The sequence below is a fragment of the Sphaerodactylus townsendi genome, linkage group LG01 (assembly GCF_021028975.2).
Source record: "Sphaerodactylus townsendi isolate TG3544 linkage group LG01, MPM_Stown_v2.3, whole genome shotgun sequence".
In the NCBI taxonomy this organism is placed as follows: domain Eukaryota; kingdom Metazoa; phylum Chordata; class Lepidosauria; order Squamata; family Sphaerodactylidae; genus Sphaerodactylus; species Sphaerodactylus townsendi.
Window position 1 is genome coordinate 163125015 of NC_059425.1, and position 16084 is coordinate 163141098.

Genomic DNA, 16084 nt, shown 5'->3' on the forward strand with positions numbered 1-16084 from the left:
CTGTGCCATTTGTCAAAATGAACTGTGTCCCTTCTGAACAAAACAAAGCTTTAGAAAATGCCCCAAAGGAAACTTCATTTTCACCTTTTGTCTTTTGGTATTCTTAAAAACAGTATTACCTGTCATCAACAGGGCTTGGAACACAATACGCTGGGAGACATATTGTTTCTAAAGATGAGTAATATCCCTGAGGCAATTTCTCTTACCCTAGCATACTGTGGTACTTTGTTCAGTTTAGTTCATTTCAACACATGATCAGTTTGACAAATATTAATGAAAACGATAAAAGGACCCACGTACAACACCAAGACCAGCAAAGAAGATCTTCATAAAGGTAAAGCTGGGAGCCATACATTAGCTGTGAGCTTGGCCTTCTTATCCTATGAACAGATAAGGAGGCTTTACCCACATCTGATAGAATTCCAAGATAACCAAGGATGATATGAACTTTGACATGAACATGATTGCCAGGCAACCTTCCTTTGTTCAACTCCCTCAGACAGAACTGAGGTGAAAGTGTAAGTGAGCACCTTGATGGTCAGTGTCAACGTTTGTGTCAAGCACTTCTGAGCCTGTGCAGTAGCATGTTATTGCACAAGGGCAAGTCACTGCCTCCTTGGTTCTCGAAGTGCAGTTGTCTTTTTAAAAAACTGAACTAGTAGTAATGGGAGATTTAGTAGTAATAGGAGATTTCAGTTATCCGGATATTTGCTGAGAGTCAAACTCTTCATGACAATCAGGTCCAACAAATTTCTCACTTGCCTCACAGACAATTTCATGGTCCAGAAAGTGGAAGAAGCAACAAGGGGAACGGCTATTTTAGATCTGCTCGTAACCAATAATGATGATCTGATTAATGGAGTGGGAGTGGTAGGATCCTTAGGTAGAAGTGATAATTCCCTCCTGGAGTTGGTTATGCCGTAGAAAGGAGATGCTAAGCTTAGTCATACACGCATTCTAGATTTTAAGAAAGCAGATTTCAGTAAGCTTAGGAATCTATTGGGTGCGATCCCGTGGTCAAACATACCAAGAGAGAAAGGAGTGCATAATGACTGTGAGTTTCTTAAAAGTGGGATCTTGAGGGCACAGTTTCAAACAATTCCAATGAGGAGGAAAAATGGGAGGTGTCTCAGGAAACCAGGATGGCTGTCTAAAGAACTTTCAATTGAGCTAAGATTTGAAAAGGACATGTACAAGAAATGGAAAAGGGGGAAAATCATCAAAGAGGGATTCAAACAAGTAAGCAGGATGTGTACAGAGAAAGTCAGAAAAGCTAAAGCTCACAATGAGCTGAGGCTTGCCAGAGAGGTTAAAAACAGCAAAAAAGAGAGCTTTTTTGGTTTTGTCAATAGCAAAACGAAGGAAAATGATAGGATAGAGTCACTGCATGGAGGAGATGGCAGAATACTAACAGGGGATGGAGAAAAGGCAAAACTACTCAACACCTTCTTTGCCTCAGTCTTTTCCCCAAAAGAAAATGGTGCTCATCCAGGAAAACATAAAACAGAAGATGCAGTACGAGAAATTCAGCACAAAATAAATAAAGAGGTAGTGCAGGAATATCTGGCTACTTTAAATAAATTCAAATCTCCAGGGCCTGATGAGCTACATCCCAGGATATTAAAATAACTGGCAAAAGTAATCTCAGAACCACTTGCTATAATCTTTGGCCCTTTCTGCACACGCGCGGAAACGCATCTCCACTGGCATGAAGTATGCCGGTGGAGGGTCAGGAACCGTTCGCACGCTAGCATACACACAGCCCTGACTTCCCCTGCAGCCAGAGAGGCAGCTCCGTGTGGAGCCGTCTCTTGGTGGTCCCCTTCCACTCACCTTCTTGTGCAGCATCCCTCTGGAGGACTGCAGGGACCTGCCCACACTGCCCTGAAACCTCCAGAGGTCGCAGGGCAGCTTGGGCAGGTCTCTGCAGCCCTCCAGAGGGATGCTGCACAAGAAGGTGAGTGAAGCCAATGGGGAAAGCAGCGGCTTCCCAGTGATGCAGTTCGCACCGCGCCACCAGGAAGACGCTGTTTATCAATAACCTCAGTCATCGAGCGAGGTTTTCAGGGGCGGCTTCATGCCACCCAGGGAAAGCCAGGACGGCGCTGCTGAACAGCAGCAACGCATCCTGTGCGAACACTCTTCTAAGGAGGGCGTTTTTGCTGTTTCTGGGACGCTGTATTTGGCCCATGCGGAAAGGGCCTTTGAGAACTCCTGGAGAACAGGAGAAGTCCCAGTGGACTGGAGGAGGACTAATGTTCTCCCCATCTACAAAAAAGGGGGAAAAGGAGGACCCTAATAGTTACCATCCAGTCAGCCTGACATCAATACCAGGGAAGATTCTGGAGCAGATCATTAGACAGAAGGTCTGCCAGCACTTAGAAAGGAATACTGTGGTCACAAAAAGTCAGCATTGGTTTCTGAAAAACAAGTCATGCCAGACCAATCTTATCTCTTTTTTTAATAGAGAGACAAGCTTGGTAAATGAAGGGAATGCTGTGGACGTAGCATACCGTGATTTTAGCAAAGCTTTTGATAAGGTGCTCCATAATATTCTCCAAGTAAGCTAGTGAAATGTGGACTAGACAATGCTACTATTCGATGGATTTCTAATTGGTTGATTGATCGAACTCAAAGGGTGCGCATTAATGGCTCTTCTTCATCCTGGAAAGAAGTGACTAGTGGGGTGCCACAGGGTTCTGTCTTGGGCCCAGTGCTATTCAATATTTTTATCAATGACTTGGATAATGGAATAGAAAGCATGCTAATTAAATTTGCAGATGACAGCAAATTAGGAGGGGTAGCTAATACCCCAGAGGACAGAGTCAGAATTCAAAATGGCCTGGACAAATTAGAGAGCTGGGCCAAAACAAACAAAATAAATTTCAACAGAGACAAGTGTAAGATACTCCGCTTAGGCAGAAAAAATGAAATGCACAGAATTAGGATGGGTGACACCTGACTTGACAACACTACATGTCAAAGAGATCTGGGAGTCTTAGTAGACCATAAACTAAACATGAGTCAGCAATGTGATGTGGCAGCAAAGAAAACTAATGCGACTTTGGGCTGTATTAATAAGAGTATAGTGTCAAAATCAAGAGATGTAATTGTTCCTCTCTATTCTGCATTGGTTAGACCTCACCTGGAATATTGTATACAGTTCTGGGGATAGCAATTCAAGAAGGATATTGACAAGCTGGAACAGGTCCAGAGGAGGGCAACAAAAATGGTAAAAGGTCTCGAGTCCATGCCCTACGAAGAGAGGCTTAGGGAGCTGGGGATGTTTAGCCTGGAGGTTAAGAGGAGACATGATAGGGGGTTTAAATATTTGAAGGGATGCCATGTCGAAGAGGGAGCAAGCTTGTTTTCTGCTGCCTCAGACACTAGGACATGGAGTAATAGATTCAAGGTGAAGGAAAAGAGTTGTGGAGTCTCCTTCGGAGGTTTTTAAACAGAGGCTGGATGAACATATGTTGGGAGTGCTTTAATCGTGTGTTCCTGCATTGCAGGGTGTTGGACTTGATGACCCTTGGGGTATCTTCCAACCCTATGATTCTATGATTCTATTTATTTATGCTGCAAATCAGAGATTGCCATAGAGATTGGAGAAATTCCTAGACTATCATTGAAAAGTGATACCATTTTTAGGTGGAAGGGTCACTAGCTGTGACATCCTTCGGGGGACATTAGGAATTTTGGCAATCTATGAGGTAAAGACTTTTTACTACTTTTTCATTTACATGTGTACAGCTCAGTGTGTGCCTAGGAGTAGAAGGAGCCTGATAACTAAGGGCCGTGAGTCATGCCAAAGGAGGAAAATAATGCAAGATGGTTTCTCTATCAATCAGGCAAAAACCTACCCTGCTGCTTGGGCTTGCCTTGAGAGTGAGGAGGGGCATCAGAAAATCTGAAGTCTAATTGAAAATCACCTGGAAATACGGCAGAACAAATTGATTAGTGCTTTCTCTACCTTTCAACCACAAATGTTTGACAGGAAAGGGATTCTTTCTCTGCATCTTCTGCTCAGCCTGAGAACTTCACTTTGAACAAAGAAAAATGTTGCGAGTTGCAGTCTGATCATACACTCAAGATGAAATTAACTGATCTGCCCTTGGACAAGTTCCGGATTTCTGTGAAAGAAGAGTGTCCTGACATTTATAGGAAGGCACTGAAGATCTCACTGCTTTACATGTGAGATGTGAAATAAAATGATTTCTGTCTTTGCTTTTGATGCTTGTTAAACAAGAAAAAGCTTGTTCTTGTTTAACAAGCATCAAAAGCAAAGACAGAAATCATTTTATTTCAGTTGAAGATGAAATCTGTGTATGCATATCTCAAGTTCGGTCCAGAATTGAGCATAGGGGCAGCCAGAACAAGCACAGTTTCCACATTAAAGAAGTAAATGCATATATACAGGCCTACTTATAATGCTTACATACAGGCCTACATATGAAGCCTGTATAATAATTTTGTAACTTCTGACCTATATTTGAGCCTAAATGTGCCGGGGTTCCCTAATGCCTGAAAAATATTTCAGGTTCCTCCAGGGTCAAAACATGGAAAAAGACAGCTTTAGATATTCTCCATGCAAAAGGTGAAAACTCTCCCCTATCGTATAGATAAATTATTTCTTTCCAGGATGGCTCATCTTTGAATAATCACATTTTTGTTAACCTCAAATACCAATGCCATCACCCTTTCTCTTAATCCCAGGCAAAAAGCTATAAAACATTCTCCTTTTTGCTCCAAATTTGTAGTCACTCATTTCTCCATTTGCAGCATTTGCTAAAGGGACCTGCCTCTGTGCTTTCTTTTCCCTCATTCTTAATTTGTTGTTTTCCCTTTCCCTTTTCCTATTCTGTAACTGTTATTTTACCCCCCATTCATGTCCGAAGCTCCGCCCCTCCGTTTGTGGGCATTTAAAACGTTTTAGTGCTTTTTCGGTTTTTGCCCTGCAGGCGCATTATTTGGGCTAGCAGCACCAAACTTTCAGGGATTGTTTGGGGGACTCTCCTGATGATACTACCCAGGTTTGGTGAGGTTTGGTTTAGGGGGTCCAAAGTTATGGACTCCCAAGGGGGTGCCCCCATCCTCCATTGTTTTCCATGGGAGCTAATAGAAGATGGGGGCTTCACTTTTGAGGGTCCATAACATTGGACCCCCTGAACCAAACTTCACCAAAACTGGGATGTATTATCAAGAGAGTCTCTTATTGATACCACCCAGGTTTTGTGAAGTTTGGTCCAGGGGTTCCAAAGCTATGGACTCCCAAAAGGAGTGCCCCATCCTCCATTGTTTTCAATGGGAGGTAATAGAAGATGAAGGCTACATCTTTGAGAGTCCATAACTTTAGACCCCCTGAACCAAACTTCACCAGACCTGGGTGGTATCATTAGGAGAAACTCCTAAAGATACCCTGAAAGTTTGGTGCTTCTAGCTTAACAATTGCACTCCTGACAGCAGGCACCCCCCAAATTTCCCCAGATTCTCCTTTTAAATCCACCCCCTTCGGCATGGATTTAAAGGGAGAATCTGAGGTCCTCAGTTTAGAAGAAGAAGAGTTTGGATTTATATTTCCCCTTTCTCTCCTGTAGGAGACTCAAAGGGGCTTACAATCTCCTTGCCCTTGCTCCCTCACAACAAACACGCTGTGAGGTGGGTGGGGCTGAGAGAGCTCTGAAAAGCTGTGACTAGCCCAAGGTCACCCAGCTGGCATGTGTGGGAGTGCACAGGCTAATCTGAATTCCCCAGACAAGCCTCCACAGCTTAAGTGGCAGAGCAGGGAATCAAACCCAGTTCCTCCAGATTAGAATACACCTGCTCTTAACCACTACGCCACATGGAAAATGATGCTGTTTCAGGGTGGGGGATAATCCACCCCAAAACAGCATCACTTTCAATGTTGTTTAACTAGGGACCCCAGATTCTCCCTTTAAGGTGGATTTAAAAGGAGAATTTGGGCTTTCTAGTTTAATCACCACTGAAAGTGATGCTGTTTGGGGGTGGATTCCAGCATCACAGCGGTTACCCGGGGGGGGCACACTCAGATTTTGCACCAGGCTCCATTTTCCCTCTATGCCTCTGCCCAAAGGGGAGGGGCAGGGGAGAGCAGGGCAGGGGAGTCTGCCATCCCCAACCTCAGAGAGCTGCTTTTATAAGCGCTAGGCCAGGGGCAGGGCTTGGGGAGGCGTGGCCATGCCCTAGGGGCGGGTGGGGGTGTGGCCCCACCCCCGAACCCCCCATAAAAAATCTATACCTACGTCCCTGTTTTACCATATCATACTATATAGATTAATTTGGTTTCTTTTTTGTTTATAAAATAAAAACCCTTCATGTTTAAGAGCTTCTGCTTTTCTGAGAATTTATCTGAATTTGGATCTTGGCATACACAGGCTAAGATCCCAAGAATATGGATGCCAAAAATACACATTTGTTCTGTGCTGGCAAGGAGGTGCCTTTGTATATTATGGCCCTGGGCACATGTATATCAATTTGGATAACAAGAGAGTTGTTGTCAGAGTCCTGAAATATCCATTGTTTAATCATAAAAGCAAAAATCAAACACACTGAAACTGCCATACTTTCCACTACGGCTTCACCATTTTCATGGATACTGCAGCAGTATTAAAGATCTTACGACCATTTATTTACTTATGCTCACCTCAAAGAGAGTCATTTGTAATTACAGCAATTGTAATTACTCTAGATCAGTGGTGGAATTCAGCCTATGCGCACCAGTCCAGTAGAACCGGTAGCTAATTGTTTTGTCTAGTTCAGAGAACTGAGTCCTTTTGGAACCGGTTGTTAAATTATTTGAATTCCACCACTGCTCTAGATGAAAGAATGGACTGACGGGATACTGCGTGTAAGAGGGTTACCTATCTCTGCTAACACTTCACTGATAAGGGATGCGACTTTGCAAACTATCACCATTGCAATAGTCATCCAAAAATATATGAAGAAACAACAACAACCAGAAAAAAACTTATTTGTTTATATATTTTATTTTATTTATAGGCAGCCCTTCTCTTTGAGGACTTAGAGCTTCTAACACTTAAAATACAATCAAAACACAAAACCATGAATAACAATAAAAACCCAGGTGGTGAATAAAATTAGTTTCTATTAAATAACCTCACAAATATAGATAATAGATGGGTGGAAAAGAGGGAGATCATTTAGATGGCACAATCATAGCTGCCTCAATCATGCACCTCATGGAACAGACCTGTCTCGCAGGCCCTGCAGAATTTCATCAGGTCCCACAAGGCCTGGGTTTCACTAGACATAGCATACCATAAGGAAGGGGTCAGGATCAAGAATGCCCTGGCCTTGGTCAAGGCCATCCAGACATCTTTCAGACCAGTGACCACCAGCAGATATTTGGAGGACATCTCTTGAGGGACATACTGAGAGAGGTGGTTCCAAAGATGCAGCAGTCACAGACCATTTATTTATTTGCTTATTGGCTTGCTTATTTATTTATTTGATTTTATAGACTGCCCTTCCTCATACTGGCTCATAAATGTTATAAGGTAGATTTACATAGCCTCTAGTATGATACTGTAGTATGAAACAAAAGAAACTTATATATTGAAAAGGAACTCAAAATAATCCTATTATATAAAAGGCTAGCTGTAGTGGCAACAACTCACTTCCAGTGACTTGCCATGCACATATGACTTGGGGACAAGGTTTACATGGAACAAGTAAAAAACAACACAAACGAAACTGTGGAATGTTACTCACCCTCTCTCACATTTTTTCTACTCCCCCACTGCTGAATAATTACTGCCACTGTACCATCTGCAGCTGCCCGAGGAGGAGGCCGTGCAGACATCAGCTGCTCTCCACACAGCTGGCAGCTGCAACCACACAATTGCAAGTATCCAGGAAGAGGAGCAGGCATTCAGGAGCACGAATAGAAGGAGAAAGGAACATAGGACCAATGGAGAGGAAAGGTAGGAAGGGTCACCACCCTTTAGTGGCCACTATCAACCCTTGCATGATGATGCAGATGTCTAGCAAGAAGAGGAGGGAACTGGTGCTGTGGAACCAATCAGGGAAGAAAGGCGTTAGAGGTTGCCCCTCTTGATGGGCACCGTTAATCCATCAACAGTTTTATAGAGTCCATTGTGTCTGACCAATGGGCTTTACTGCTAGTTTTACATAAACCCCTTAGGTTTAGCGCACACACTATCCATAATAGAAATCTGGGGGACAGTCTGGATGATGGTGCTGGAGGATGCCCTCCCCCACACCCCATCCAGACAGAATTACAGAATTTTCTAAGAAGTCTAATGGGAACGTTTAATTAAAAATAAAGCATATAAGATAAAATGTTATGGCTTTGGGCATTTGCTGAGTTGATGCTCCCCATATTTCAAAATCTGCTCGTTTCCATCTAAGAAAGCAGCCTTTCTGCATTACAAGATTAACATTCCAATTCTTCCTCTTTGTTTCTGTATTCAGCATCTACAACCCAATTTTGCATCATGCGCATTAACTCTCATTAGAGAACATTTGAGTTTAAAATAAGACTCCATCAAAAGTGACAACTAAGTCATTTAATAATGAGGCATAATTTTCAAGGACAATCCATATTTGATAAATGTCATGCTGGGAAACAAAGAAACCTTTTCTAGACAATACCACTAGGTGTTTTAACATGGGTACAACTAATGTATGATACAGGAGCTTTTATTTGCCACTACTGAGTTAATTGTTTTGTCTACTTTTGAATTAAATTTTCTCCTATAAGCATTTAACTCTGTGATATTATTATAAAATATCATTCATCTAAGGTCTAGCAAAATTGCTGTAAAGTAATGAGTTTTGCTAAAGCTGGAAGGCCAGAGTGATAAACACAGGTTGTTGGAAATTCAGTTTTTCAATTAACCTGTTTCAGTTCCAAATTAAATTCAGTTTTTCAATTAACCTGTTTCAGTTACAAATTATATTCAATTAGAAATAGAAATACTGTGTTCATTTTTTAAAAGGCAGATCATACTTAGTCAATGCAGAACAACAACTCATACCCAATAGCCCTTTTAAACTCCTATATTCTCTGTAATTTGAGGACTTCATGATAGTTTTAACCGACCAAACCCCATGAGAATTACTAGGACCCTGGTGGCGAACCTTTGGCACTCCAGATGTTATGGACTACAATTCCCATCAGCCCTTCTAGCATGGTCAATTGGCCATGCTGGCAGGGGCTGATGGGAGTTGCAGTCCATAATATCTGGAGTGCCAAAGGTTCGCCACCACTGGCCTAGGACATGTATTTTAAAGTCGAAAACCCACCTTCACAGTAAATATATACATTGGCTTCAGCTTCTTCCTCACACAAAGAAAAGGATGGGATCTGCTATTTCTACAGTTTGTGTTGTTCAGTGCAGCCCTGTGCTGCATTCGACTCTTTCTTGAGGAACCCACCCACAGTGGTAGCAATTTAGAGTTCAGAGGCTTTGCAGCTAGAAGTCCACTATGAATATCTGTTCTCCAACCATAGTTTCACTCAAGACTGATAAGATCTGACTGCATGCAGCTTGACAGAGGCGGGTCAGCGCTGCTGGTATTATTAGATCTTACTGCAGCTTTTCACATGGTCGATCACCATCTTTTGACCCATCGCCTCGCTGACACCGGAATTCAGGGCACGACTCTGGCTTGGTTGTCTTCTTTTCTCCGAGGTCGAGGACAGCTTGTGGCATGTGGTGGTAGGATCTCTTAGCAGAGGCCCATAATTTGTGGAGTCCCAAAGGGAGAGCGTCTGTCCCTGCTGTTATTTAATATCTACATGCGCCCCCTTACTCAGATTGTGCGGAACTTTGGGCTGAGTTATCACAAATATGCTGATGACACTCAGCATATTTTGTTGATGGTGGGCAGGCCACTCTCTGCCCCAACTGCTCTACAGCATTGTTTGGAATCAATCACTGGTTGGTTGAAGCAGAGTAGATTGAGGTTAATCCTACAAAGACAGAGGTGCTGTGGGTAGGTCATGGGGAGAGACCTGTGGAGTTTCAGCTGCCAACTCTTCAATTAGCCACACCAGTTAAGAGCCTGGGGGTCCACCTGGAATCCTCCTTATCTATGGAGGTCCAGTTAGCCCATGCGGCAAAAATAGATTTTTTTCCATCTTCGCCAGGCCTGGCAGCTGGCCCCATATCTTTCTCAGAACAACCTGGCCACAGTGATACATGCAACAGCCACTTCTAGACTTGACTATTGTAACTCTTTCTACGCTGGTCTTCCCTTATCCCTGCTTCAGCGTTTGAAGCTGATCCAACACGTGTCAGCCAGGCTCCTGGCAGTTACACCAAAGTTGGAGAACATTACACCAGTTCTCTACTCACTACATTGGCTTCCAGTTGAGTTACAAGTCAGGTTTAAGGTGTTGGTTTTAACTTTTAAGGCTATTAGTAGGCTGGGATCTTCATATCTTAGGGACCACATCTCCCGGTACTGCCCCAAACAGACACTCCATTCTTCAGAGGACAATCTCCTGGTGACCCCCAGCCCTTCTGAGATATGTCTGGCCTCAACCAAGGCCAGGGCTTTCGCTCCTCTGGCCCCTACTTGGTGAAATGCCTTACCATCTGCCACCAGGGCCCTGAAGAACTTGAAAGAATTCTGCAGGGCCTGTAAAACTGAGTTATTTCAACTGGCATTTGGGTGAGGCTGGCTTTTTCCCATTCCCTTTCAGCCCACCCTCTGTATTGTGTTACTGCTGGATTCTCCTAGAAGGGTGGGAGCATGAGAGGATATTGTTTTGGTCACTTGTTTTTTAGATTGTGTGTATTAGTTGTTTAAATAGCTAATAGTTAGTATTGTAGCTGGAATTGAATATTTGAATTTTATACTATATATTTTATACTGTGTATATTTTATATTTTCTGTTGTGAGCAGAACTGAGCTGATTTGGAAGAGCGGCATATAAATCAAATTAATAATAATAATATAACAAAATTAACAATTGGCCATTTCCACTCCGAAAGTGAGCTGGCCAAAGTAATAATCAAGAGAGATGAGTGCACGTGTCTCCTAAATCTAGGATCGGTTAACATTTATGTGGATGAGAAAGAGAGATAACTGAAGAATAGTGAGTGAAAAGAGATCCAGGGAGGGCAGCTGTGCTATAAGGTAAGATGAGGTGACTTATATGAGACTGGTTTCAGCACTATCAGTTTCAAGAGCTATAGACTTTTTGCATCTCTCAAATTAATTCATCGAGTTGCATCCAAAGGTGCAGTTACTTCAGAAAGCCATTACTTTCACTGGCAAAGGAAGAGACAGACATATCTGCCAGTTTCCTTCTTTCACTGAACCGCTCTATTTTAAGTACCAGCAGGAGAATTTTAGAGGGTCTAATAGACTGCAGTATGAGCGAGATGGTAGGTAAGGACCCCTCTACAAACTTTATATTGCTGATGGTTGTCTGGTTCCAGTACTTAATATGAACACAAGCTAACATCTCAATTTTTGGCCTCAAAGTGTTTTTAAATGTAAATAAAATCTAATTTGAGAAAAGGATATCATGAAAGATTTAATGATCCAGATACGAAGTTAAGAAAAAATGGAACCAGGCCTGTGTCATATGTTTTTCAAGAATAACTTAACCAGACACCGATCAACAGATCCCTAAAGATTTAAAGGAGTTCTAAACAATGCAGTTTTATTTGCCTCTTCCTTGCCTAATGCAAGGCCATTCCTTGGAGCTGTGTTAACTGATAATGAAGGAAGTATATAACAGTGCATCAATAAAACCATTCGTCTCTGAATTTGAACAACAAGCCGTGCTCTTATCCCTAAGTGAGTCAATACAGAAACAGACTCTCTTTTATTGTTCCTACATAGATTAAAATTAGGTTATTTGCCTTATTGTAACCTTAGGTGTTGCAATAAAGAATAAATATTTTAGCATTTATCTAGCAGTTTAGAATGCTTAACGTGTTTCACACACATTCTGTCCCCTTCTGTAAACCCACCTACCAACTTAGGTCTGCACAACAATTGCTTCTGATGTCTCTGTCAATGAGCTTCTCATCCTTTATTGTAATGGTCCTTACACTTTACAATAACCTAATTGAAGAGCACACGCCCTTCATGGAAAAGGTTGTAAAATGACCCTATTCCATTTGAAGAGTAATGAGGAGGATGCTGACTGGCTATTTCACTGAAAAATTGTAAAAAATATTTCTTAATTTTATGTTTCTTTGCATTTTTAAATTATTGCTATTTTGTACATGATCATGTTTTTAAAAAGAATGTTGAGGGTTTTCCAGGTTGTATGGCCGTGTTCCAGTAGTATTTTCTTCTTTAATGTTTTAAATGTTTGATGTTTTGTAAGCTACTGCCAACTTTGGAGAGGCCAGAAATCTTTAAATAAGTAAATAAACCTTATTTTAAATTTAAACCTATCAATTTTTTCCCACAGAAAATTATTTCTCTCCCTCTTTGAAACATTAAAACAATGAAACCGTCCTATAGCAGTTGCAGATTGTACTCCTGGGGAAGGGGTAAGAGAATTGTTTGGAAGCATAAGAACCTTCCATAGGGAGATGTGCCACTATTTTAACTATTCTTCGTACAGATTTTTTTTGTCCAGACAGGAAAATCCAGGAAGTGAATTGATCTAGTCTCAGATAAAAGCTTTTGTTAAATACTGTAGATAGATCTCTTTAGGCCACCAACCTACTTCTCAGCTAAATGGATTGCTGAGCAGATCTACCCAATCTGTGAAAGGACATAATGCTTGACTGCCCATATCTCAGACTGCATCCTCATTTTTTCCCCTGTCCTTTCTTTCCTTTTGCCTGTAAGGTCTCCCAGAACAATGTGAGTAGAACTTTGGAAATTAAGAAGAAGAAGAAGAAGAAGGAGAAGGAGGAGAAGGAGAAGGAGGAGAAGAAGAAGGAGAAGGAGAAGGAGAAGAAGGAGAAGGAGAAGGAGAAGAAGAAGAAGAAGAAGAAGAAGAAGAAGAAGAAGAAGAAGAAGAAGAAGAAGAAGAAGAAGAAGAAGAAGAACACTTTGCACACATTCTCAAAACCACCATGGACTTTAGGCTTCATACAGGTTTGTATGAATTCTAAGAGAATCCTGAGACTCAAAAGCCACACTATGCTCTGTCTCAAATGACAACTTCCCCCCCTCCCCTAAACGTTAAAAACACCCCTGCATTTCCTGATTCCACAGTTTAATTAGGATCATCTATGTACAGTGATTCATTCTAAAGAGACTATTGGAAATGGTTTATGCATTTCCATTGAATTCCAATACTTTTTTCAGGCCAAAGAATGTTACTTCCATCTTAAGTGAATGAATTGAAGAACACAATCAGCTTATTCTTATTCATTTTTTTTAACCTATGGTTGTTTTATCACTTATTTCTCTCAAATATTTTCACAAGCAGAAAATCTTCAGCATTTTACCAAATGACAAAGCATCAGAGACATACCATGGGGAAATGGTGCCCAGGGGCAACACCTGCTCAGAGCGTCCCATCTGTGGTGGTCCCCCCCTCCATCAGTCCTCTCCTTGCACCCCAATTCTCTACTCTTTAGCTAAAGCCTCAGATATCTGCGTGAGCTGCTCGCTGCCTCCCAGCCCAGCCAGGTCTGGGGGCAGGCGGCTCAGGCAGGTGCTGTGGTTGCAGCTGGCCGCCCTGTCAGCAGGGAGGCTGGGGACTGCAGGAGCTGCCCTACAGCCACGGTGCCCACCTAAGCAGCCAGAGGGAGTGGCCGGGCACCAGCCGGGTCCCGCAAGGACCTGGACGGTGCCCGATGCCCCCCATGTGATGAAATGGTGCACCCCATGTCTCCATTAGCAGTATGCCACTGCAAAGCATCAACTCATTTACCATGAGGTTGAATTGCTGGGCAGTATCCTGTGTGCAGAAGGTATACTTCTCCTACATTTTTCACCTTTGATAAGTCTGTTTCCGACCTCTGGAGAGAACAGTCTAAGTACTGAGGACCCATGTGGAGGAGCAGCTGTGTGAATCAGTGGGCTGGACTGGGTAGAAATAAGGAGTTGAAAATCATTCCTCCATCCTATAATGCACATGCTACTTTGCTGAGGAAAGAGATCAACTTCATATCCTTGTCTGTCTCTGCACCAGCACACTGATCTTTACAACTGTTCTTTGAATTGTGCTCAGAAACAGATTATGTTCAATAGAAATTTCCATCATACCCATTCCCACATCCTATCAGTAAGTTTCACTTTTCAGTTGTACAACTCAAAAGATTTCCTGTTGTTGATAGTGGTACTTAGATCTAAAGAAATGAAATGCCAAAAGCACCTGTGAATGAAGAAATATCAATTCCTCCCACAATGCATCACAAACACAACAAGTACAATCTGTTTCCCAGAATCAGATAATGTACATCTAATTACTGTCTTGTGGCTTCCTTTTAAGTATTATTCACCTACTGAACGAAAATGGTACAAATGGATAACTTCAACTAAAAAGAGCAAAATGGAAAAAAATAATTAAGGGGCCAGAACGATAGCGAATTCAGATTTCTTTTGGCAGGATCCCAGATTCTTACACCAATGAAGTCAACATAAACAAATGTAGTATTTTCTAATAAAACCTCATGACTTTCCTCTCTAAACATCTGTTAAATGTGTGGGTTTATAATTCTGCTTTCACAGAATCAGTTACTGATATGTTCAAGGAAAACTCTGGGTAATCCCTTGCAATTTCAAAATATATTTGAAGAAACAGAATGGGAGCAATGATACCCTGTAGCCAGTTCCTCCTGGCAACAAGAACCTCATATGGCCTTTTTTGTACCATAGGCATTTCTTCTTAACCATATTGACTCCCAATACTCATTCAGTTTCAAGGAACTGTAATCGAACCCCTGTCCATTGACGAGCTTTTGCAAGGATATCCATGTGTATCTGCAGGGTAGTTAGTGATACTGTAGCTTGTCAAGCGTTCCATGGACACACCAGTTACATGTGTGATAGAATAGATCTCCCAGGCACACATTTTGTGGATATGATGTGTTGTTCTACCCCAGCATCAACTGGTTCCTCCACAGGTGATTGCTATCTAGAGGTGGACAGGCCATTTATTTTACTTAAGTTGTCTTAAGTCCAACCTACCCCTGACAATGGGGCCAATGTGGAGGAATATACATGCTGCTGTCATAGGGCAAATCCAAGAGACACTGTGGCCCCTTCCGCACATGCAGAATAATGCACTTTCAATCCACTTTCAGTGCATTTTGCAGCTGTGCAGAATAGCCAAATCCACTTGCAAACAGTTGTGAAAGTAGATTGAAAGTGCATTATTCTGCATGTGCGGAAGGGGCCTCAGTCTATAATCTTCCTTGCCTAGAAAAAACATAGTCGCAGTAATATCTAACTTCACCTGTATAAGCTGAGGTGTAGAGTGTCTGGACAGAAGCACGGCAGTGCCCCCCTTTGCCTTACTGGCATGGGTAAGGAGGGAAGATGGCAAGGAGGAGTACATTTTATCTTCATTTTATATAGCTGCTTCTTTGGCCCTCTATGAGGTGTGGGAGTCATGGCAGCAGGGCGAGCTCTGACTCATTTTCAGGGCTATTGCAGCTGACCTGACTTCAGCCATTCATGCATCAATGACAGCATGAAAAAGAACAGACATGATAGCATTAATGGAATGAAATGTGCATAGGCCCCAAGTGTCTGTCTGTCTGTCTGTCTAGTACTGCTCATACAGCTATAGTCTTGAGCAGAAAATTAAGGAATAAAATCATCCCTTACTCAGTTAATTCTTCTGGTGCTGAACTATTGCCCCTATAAATTATGCAACAAAGTAACAAATAATTTATTTTCAATAATAGTCACGTCACCTACACCCTCATACCACCAGATGTCTCACTGGATATTTCCATATTTATTTATTTATTTATTTATTTATTTATTTATTTTTCAAATTTCTAGACCGCCCCATCCCCTAGGGGCTCTAAGGTGTACAGCAATGTAATAATGATAATATACACAAACAGTTGAAACAATTAAACCTTTAAAAGCATGTATAATAAACCAAATATATAGTGAAAGTCTAATTTTAAGATGG